The 6000-nt window shown below is 37.2% G+C and overlaps 1 protein-coding gene across 1 annotated transcript in view; it reads left to right on the top strand.

Annotated features, from left to right (window-relative positions):
- The first annotated feature begins 1946 nt into the window (after positions 1 to 1946).
- The window catches only part of NCKAP1 (NCK associated protein 1), a 98364-nt gene continuing 94310 nt past the window's right edge, over positions 1947 to 6000 (top strand). The window contains exon 1 of the mRNA XM_008066470.2: positions 1947 to 1962. The gene's annotated coding sequence lies outside the window, so the exon portion shown is untranslated. The remainder of the gene's footprint in view (positions 1963 to 6000) is intronic.

Below are 6000 nucleotides of genomic sequence, written 5' to 3'. Positions count from 1 at the left end.
GTAAATATATTTTGACTTAGAATATTTCCAATTTGTATGGATTAATTGGGACATAGTCCCATCATAAGTTCAGGATCTGCTGTATTAAGATACAAAATACAGTCATGCACTGCAAAATGACGTTTTGCATAACATCATAAATGATGGACTGCGTATACACAGTGTTTCATAAGATTATAATACTGTATTTTTACTGTATATTTTCTACATTTAGATACATAGATGCTTACCAATGTGTTGCAGTGGCATACAGTATTCAGCACAGTAACATACTGTATAGGTTTGTAGACTAGGAGTAACAGGCTATACCATATAGCCTAAGTGTTGTAGGCTATTACATATAAGTGTAAGTGTACTCTATGATGTTTGCACAAGGAAATTGCCAAACAACACATTTCTCAGAACCCTGCTGTTAAGCGATGCATGAACTGTATTTAAAAGTGTAAAATACTGTAGCGATGCTCATCTTTCACTATACTAATCTTTTCTATACTTACTTTCTAAACTTTTTCCATATTTATATCATACTCTGGAATGAGGGAGAGAGCTAGATACTAGATAAAGCTCTGATATCAATTTTTTTTTTTAACTTTGGTCATGCTATTTAAACTTTCTGGACTTTACATTTATTTATAAAGTGAGATGCTCCATGGTTCTTAGCCAGGGATTCACAATAGAATCATATTGGAAGGTTTTTAGAAGTTTCATACATCTGGATGTATGAAACACCTGACCCAAATCTGATGAATCAGGAAAAAACTGGAAGTCATTCTGATGTTAAGAACTACTGAAAGAAGTAAAATATAAGTTCTTGGTATCTCTGATCTCATTCCCTGGTTATTATTCACTGTAGTGATTTAATTTTGTTGTCTGGGTTATAACTAAACTTCTGGAAGGCTGCATGTTGGCTCTTACTAGCAGAACCAGCTCTGTGTTACTTTCTCTCAGCGCCTGTTGTGCTCCAGGCTGTAGTTTTTGCCTTTCTAAGCCATGCTAGTTTTATTGATTGTAACTCTTGTTGTCTTAAATAAATATTCCAATTCTCCCACATTGGTGGAACGCTCTTTTATTAACCTCATAGATTAACAGGAGAATTAAGTGAAATAATCATATCAAGTATTAGTACAGTGCCTGGTATAAGGGTGAGAAGTGAATAAATGTTGGCTATTTCTGTTGTTCTGTTTTGGGGACTTGGAACTTAGTGGACACTTAATAAATCAAGTTCAGGACTACCTTTAGGAAACATTTCTTAGCTATTCTGTTTTATTGCCTGATATTATAGTTTGATTCACTTACTGCTAATACAGCATTATTATTTGTATTTCAGAAGTACGTTTTACAATAGTCCTTTAAAGAACAATTTCTGCTTTTTTTTTTCTTTTGAGTAGGAGTCTCACTCTGTGGCCCTGGCTGGAGTGTAGTGGCATGCTCAACGGCCACCGCAGCTTCGACCTGCTGGGATCAGGCGATCCTTCCATCTCAGCCTTCCAGGTAGCTAGAACTACAGGCTCATGCCACCATGCCCTGCTAATTTTTTTATTTACTGTAGAGACGAGGTCTTACCAAGTTACCCAGGCAGTCCTCTCGCCTTGGTCTCCCAAAGTGCTGGAATTACAGGCATGAGCCACCACACCCAGCAAATTTCTGGTTAACATATAGATATGCTATATGTATAAAATAGATATATGATATTTAAAAAAACTGTAATGATACTTGTGTTTCATAAACTTTTAGAATCCCCAAAAGTGTTTAAAGACAACAGTGACATAAATATCTTCTTGTGAATTGAATAGTAATTCGTAGCTCTCATTTCAGTAACTAAAAATTTTTTTTTTTTTGAGGTAGAGTCTCACTCAGTTACCCAGACTGGAGTGCAGTGGCACACTGATGGCTACTGTATCCTTGACCTGCTGAGCTCAGGTGAACCTTCTGCCTCACCCTTCCAAGTAGCTACAACTACAGGTGCGTGCTACCTTGCCTAGCTAATTTTCATTGATTCTAAATCGGTAAAATTAATTTTAGATGAAGTCTTGCCAAGTTGCCCAAGCTGGTCTCAAACCCCTGGGCTCAGGCCATCTCTCATCTCTGCCTTGCAAAGTGCTGGGGCGCTACTGCATCATCATTAAGGTGAGTGGATTGCCTGAGCCCGTGGGTTCGAGACCCGCCTGGGCAACTTGGCGAGACCTATAATAAATCAAAAAAATTAGCCGGACGTGGTAGTGTGCATCTGTAGTTCCAGCTACTTGGAAGGCTGAGGCGGAAGTATCACCGGAGCCCAGCAGGTCGAGGCTGCGGTGACTGGAAGCGGCCACTGCACTCTGGTCTGGGTGACAGAGTGAGACTCCAACTCAAAAAACAAAACAAAACAGTAACAACAAAATTTATTAAAACAAATTTTAATAAAGAATTTTGAAGTATGGCTTGAAGTTTTTCTGAGTTCATGACTTTCCCAGACCTTGTGCCTAGAGAACAATAGCTGTAATTACTCTATCTTTAGATCTCTATTATTGGCTCCAATTAAAAGATAGTTATTAGGTGTGGTGGCTCAAGCCTGTAATCCTAGCACTTTGGGAGGCTGAGTTGAGGAGATTGCCTGAGCCTGCAGGTTTGAGAACAGCCTGGGCAACTTGGCAAGACCTCATCTCTATAATAAATAAATAAAAATTAGCCAGTGTGGTAGTGCACATCTGTAGTTCCTGCTACTTGGAAGGCTGAGGCAGAAGGATTGCCTGAACCCAGCAGGTCGACTGGTGAGACTTCAACTCTTAAAAAAAAAAAAAAAAAAAGAGAGATAGTCTCTTAATAAAATTAAAAGAGATTAATAAAATTAATAAAATTACATTAGTTTGAAAATGTAAATTAATTTGTAATTAATTAAATTACATTAGTTTGAAAACCTTTCCAATAATTTCAGTATGGTTTGTTATCAAGCCTCTTAATCCAAACTGTTAGCAGTAGATTGCTTTCTTTTCTGTTTACCTACTCAAGTTCAAGGGAAGTGCTGAGTTAAAGATTAGTTGACCAAAATGTAGGTGATAATGCAGGAGACAAAAAAATTGGAACTTTAACCACTGATAGAATTTGAGGCTTGTTTTGCTCTTGATTAGTTTTCCAGTACTTATTGGCAGTTTTCACAGTATTATTTTCATTACTTAAAAAATTAGGGCCGGGCACAGTGACCCAGCACTGTAATCCCAGCACTTTGGGAGGCAGAGGCAAGAGGATTAACTGAGCCCAGGGTTTTGAGACCAGTCTGGGCAACTTAGTGATACCCTGTCTCTACAATAAATCAAAAAATTAGCTAGACATGGTGACACATGCCTGTCATTCCAGCTACTTGGAAGGCTGAGGCAGGAGAATTGCCTGAGCTCAGCAGGTTGAAGCTGCAGTGGCCATGAGTGTGCCACTGTACTTTATCCTGGGCAACAGTGAGACTCCAACTCAAAAAAAAAATTAGAACATAAAAGAATGATAGGCATAACTTGCTTTTACAATCCATAATCTCAGGTAATGTAGGTTCTTCCTCTAGGTATTAATTTTAATTTGTTTGAAACGCAAGAGAGAATCTTGGTTCCTTTATGCTTTCAGTGTTGCAAAATCTATGGTGTTTTTTGGTTATTGAGTCAAAATGGAATTCTTCCTTCTAGCATAAATTGGTCACATTTTGTATTTTTCTCCTCTCTGACACAATTCACATAGGACTGGCTTCTGTGCCTTCACAAATAGCTATTCTCACTCTGACCCATGACATTTTGCTCATTTTTTTTCAATTTATTGTATTAAAAAACAAATCATTTTGTTCTTTATTGGCAAAGCTGTGTGTGTGTGTGTGTGTGTGTGTGTGTGTGTGTGTTTTGAGTTAGGGTCTCACTGTTTTGCCCAGGCTGGAGTGCAGTGGCACAACCATGGCTCATTGTAGCTTCAAACTCCTGGGCTCAAGTCATCCTTCCATCTCAGCCTCTTGAATAGCTAGAACTACAGGCGTGTGCCACCATGCCCAGCTAAGTTTTTAATATTTATTTTTGTAGAGACAAGGTCTTGCTATGTTGTCCACCTGGTCTCAAGCAATCCTATCTCGGCTTCCCATTGTGCTGAGATCACAGGCACGAGCCGCTGCGCCTGGCCCAGGAATGTGTTTTATTTCTTAATTAGATTAGGACTTTAAAAATTTGAATCCAGCCTGAATATAGTGAGACTCTGTCTCAAAAAAAATAACTGATTGAACTGATTAGATTTAGGTTTTAAGTGGTGAAGGTACTGAAAAAGTAGAACGGGTTTTTATATATTATTTTGTGGGGTCATATATTTTTAGATAAGCTTTTCTAGTGTTTTGGATTCAGGTATGAATTTGTATTTGGGTCCTGCCAGCTAGCAGAAACTTTGAACAAATCACTTAATTTTTCTGAAGCTTCTTTTTTCTCTTTTGAGTGATGGTTTAGAAAATGTCTAAAGTACAGGTGTTTTGTATACAATAGTTGTCCAGTAAATGTTCTTTTTACTCCCCACAGCTTTTGTATTTTGATTGTTTTCTTGTTTCTTGATTCTTGCTTAATCTCTTATGAATAGAAGAATTTTTAAAGTCTATATTTGATTTTATTTTAGCATCATAGTAAATTAGTTCTTAGAAAAATATGTAACATTAACCATGTAAAGTTAAGCTGTAGTGTGTAATCTTGTGTTGTAACTGCTTGAGGAAAGGATTCAGGAAGAGAGTTTGGTGGTAGAGTAGCAGGAAGATTTGTTTTAAGGTTATACTTTAAAATTGTATAAAGTTTAATTGATGTTTCTAGTCAAAGTTACTTATTGTGACCTGAATAAAATGTTATGTGGTTTTCTGAAACATCTTTGACCTTTATTTTTGTTAATAATTTTAGATTTGTTATTAATAAACCTGGAGATATTGAATTGATAATTAATACTAACCTTGGATTGGTTTTACTGGAAAATCTTATTTTGATAATTGGGAACTCACTGTGAGTATCCATGTATATGGAAAAGTTTTGTTTTTAAAAAGAGAAGATAATTATTTTAACTTATTTATTAAGTACTTATGTGCAGGCGATGAAATTAGCACTTTAATTATATGAGTATTTTGTTTTTAAAAATCTTAGCAGTTTACCCCGTGCCGTAGGTAGTAATAATACCCTCAGTTTATGGATTAGGTGACTGGGGCTCAGAGGTTAAGCAACTTGCCTAATGTTATATACACTGTGATCCATTTGATTCAAGAGACAGTTTTTTGTTGGTTTTTTTTTTTTTTGAGTTGCAGTCTCACTCTGTCACCCAGACTGGAGTGCAGTGGCTGCTCCCGGCCACCGCAGCCTCGACCTCCTGGGCTCCGGCGATTCTTCTGCCTCAGCCTTCCAACTAGCTGGAACTACAGGCGCGTGCTACCATGCTCGGCTCATTTTTTGATTTACTGTAGAGATGAGGTCTCGCCAAGTTGCCCAGGTGGGTCTGGGACCCGTGGGCTCGGGCAGTTCACTCACCTCGGCTTCCCAAAGTGTGGGATTACAGGCTGAGCCACCGAGCCCAGCCGACAGTTTTTAATTATTGTGCTTAAGTATATCCTTTAACACTACTGTAATTTTATCTGCCACATTAAATAGTCATAACCTTTTTGAATTTAAAGATTATAATTAGAATACTTATGAAGATAAGATGCTAATTCTGAGAACTAGAAAGTATGTACATATTTAAATTCATTTTTGGTCTTCTGGAATTTGAAATTACAGTATTTTGTGCATTATAAAAACATGAGTCAAGATAAAGTAAAACATAAGGTATTGGGGGAGTTTTTGCTGTTTTTATATTTTATGGTTCACATATAGTTTTTCTTCTGTCTAGTGGGATAATCCTTGTAGTCCTTTCTGTAGTCAATTCTGTGAAAAAGTGTTTTCTGATAGGACTATAAAACTTGGGAATTTAGACATAATTTTGCATTGTCTCACTTTTTCTGCCCTTTTTTTTGAAATGGGGAGGGGATAGAAGTCATCAAAG

Source organism: Carlito syrichta, unplaced genomic scaffold (assembly GCF_000164805.1).
Source record: "Carlito syrichta isolate Samal-C Ts95f unplaced genomic scaffold, Tarsius_syrichta-2.0.1 Scaffold308954, whole genome shotgun sequence".
Classification (NCBI taxonomy): domain Eukaryota; kingdom Metazoa; phylum Chordata; class Mammalia; order Primates; family Tarsiidae; genus Carlito; species Carlito syrichta.
Note: the sequence above shows the minus strand (reverse complement) of the source record. Positions and strands in the feature narration are given on the sequence as shown.